The sequence below is a fragment of the Chenopodium quinoa genome, unplaced genomic scaffold, assembly GCF_001683475.1.
Source record: "Chenopodium quinoa cultivar QQ74 unplaced genomic scaffold, ASM168347v1, whole genome shotgun sequence".
Taxonomy (NCBI): Eukaryota; Viridiplantae; Streptophyta; class Magnoliopsida; order Caryophyllales; family Amaranthaceae; genus Chenopodium; species Chenopodium quinoa.
Genome location: NW_018744092.1, coordinates 300,001 through 302,621, shown reverse-complemented (window position 1 = coordinate 302,621; position 2,621 = coordinate 300,001).

Genomic DNA, 2,621 nt, shown 5'->3' with positions numbered 1-2,621 from the left:
CCATGAGAGTCAGTCAGGCGGCACCTCCCGTCAGTCCGGCTTTCATAGTGCCCAGGCGGTACCAAACTTACCATTTGTGCCGCAACAACAGTATTTTATGCAGCCACCTCCATTTGGTGGACCTACAGCAAAAAACGTCCAACCTATGGACTGGCAGCTACGGTTGCTTAGACTTGGTGAACAGCCGTCGGCCTTCTCCAAGGAAATTACTGAAGCCGCTCAGCCGGCCAAAGTGAAAAATGTACTAGTAGGCGCCTATGACGGCACTACTAACCCAGAAGACCATCTGATGGCATTCACCAACCTGATGTACCTTCAAGGGTTGGATGATCCCACCTGGTGCAAGTGTTTCCCAGCGACTCTCAAAGGAATCGCACAGCGATGGTTCGGCAACCTGCCGACTGGTTGTGTTAATAGCTTCAGGACGCTTGCTTACTTATTTGCCTCCAACTTCGCCATGAACATCCCTGCGAAGAAAACGACCCTTGATTTGGGAACAATTCAGCAGGGCGAGAAGGAGGGGCTTCGTTCTTACATCAGGCGGTTTAACCTGATGAGAATACAGATTCAAGGGTTACCGGATGAGGTAGCTTATACCGACTTTTTTAGAGGTCTCAAAGACGGGTCTACCTTCAAATTTGATTTGGTTCGAAAAAGGGTGGCGACTCTTCAAGAGGCCTTGATTGAAGCAGAAGCCTATATACAGGCGACTGATCTTTGTACAATAAAATAGTCGGACGGGAAAAGGTTCGACAAAAGAGAAGGACGACAGAAACAGTCGTCAAACAAAGATGAGAAAAGAAAAGAGGTCTGGGCGGCTGATTCCTCTAAACAGCCGGCCCAGAAAAAGAAAAAAGAATTCAAACCATACTCCCCAAAGTATGCGTTTAACAAGGATAACCAGTTTATCCTAAAAGAAATCAAGGGACGGATCTCAATTGAGAAGCCGGTCCCCATGAAGGGTTCTGCAAACAACCGGAACCAAGATAAAATCTGTGCTTATCATGATGACGTTGGTCATCACACCAATGACTGCATCAGTCTCATGCGGTACCTAGACCGCCTGGCTGAGCAAGGTGATCTTGACACTTATGTCAAGAAATCTACGGGGAACACTTCCTCAAAAAAGCTGTCGGCCAAAAAGAATCAACAGGCCGACAGCTCCGATACAGATGATGCAGTCGTCTACACCATTGCAGGCGGCTTCTCAGGAGGCGGCCCCACTATTAGGGGCAACAAAGATAATATAAGGCGGTTAGATGTAAATTCCGTTCACCAAGAACGGCCGTCCAAATATACATTTCCTGAGATTGTCATCACTGAAGAGGATCTAGGAGGGGTAAGGGGGCCGCATGACGACCCTCTCGTTATTGAATGTAAAGTGGCCAACCAGAGAGTTGGCCGAATCCTCATAGATACCAGGAGCTCCTCAGATCTCATCAGCAGCAAATGTCTGTCGAAACTGAAATATCAGACTGACTGCATACATCCGGCCTCCCACCCTTTAGTAGGGTTTGGAGGAGGAGGAGTCCACCCACTGGGACGAGTAGATTTACCCATTCGCCTGGGCGAAAAAGGGGAAGGACGACACATGGTAGTCCGGTTCCTAGTAGTAGAGGAACTCTCGGCCTACAACATGATTCTGGGTCGACCAACCCTGAATAATTCCAAGGCTGTTATAATCCCGTCTCTTATGTTGCTCAAGTTTGAGAGGGATAATGGAACAGTCGGCTCCCTAAGGGGAGATCAGAGGATGGCCCGAGAGTGCTATCTCTCGGATGTCAAGCCCACTGTTATGGCCACTGGGTCAAGTGGTGAAAAAACAGACCTTGACAATGTCAAGGAGAGTGCGCCTGTTCAAGAAGCAGGCGGCAAAAAGAGAAAGGCGTCCCAGACAGAGTCCGCAAGAAAAGCAAGAAAATAGGAATCATTGGCAGAGGAGCGGCCGGATGAGTTCCGCCCTCAGCCGGCTGGTGAGCATGCGGACCTGATCTTAGACGACTCACGTCCTGACCGAACAGTCAAAGTTGGGACGACTGCTCTGAGAAACCTTGGTGACGACTTTCACAACCTATTGAAAGAATACAAGGACATCTTTGCATTTGAAGTCCATGAAATGCCAGGCATTAGGCCTGATCTGGCGGTACATAAACTCGCCGTGGATCCGAAAAAGAAGCCGGTACGGCAAAAGAAGCGGAACCATGGCGAAGAAAGAAGTCAGGCGGCAGCCGCTGAAGTTAAAAAATTACTTGATACAGGGTTCATTCGGCAATGTTACTTCCCAGACTGGGTTGCAAATGTGGTGCTTGTTAAAAAGCCGAATGGCACCTGGCGAATGTGTGTAGACTACACAGACTTAAACAAGGCGTGCCCCAAAGACAGTTACCCTCTGCCTAAAATTGATAACCTGGTCGACTCAACAGCCGGCCATGCCTTGATGAGTTTCATGGACGCCTATTCTGGTTTCCATCAAATTCCCTTATGGAAGAAAGATCAGGAGAAGACGGCCTTCGTCACTGATCAGGGGTTATACTGTTACACGGTCATGCCGTTTGGTCTTAAGAATGCCCCGGCTACCTTCCAACGAATGATAAACACTGTGTTCTTTGATCAGATTGGGA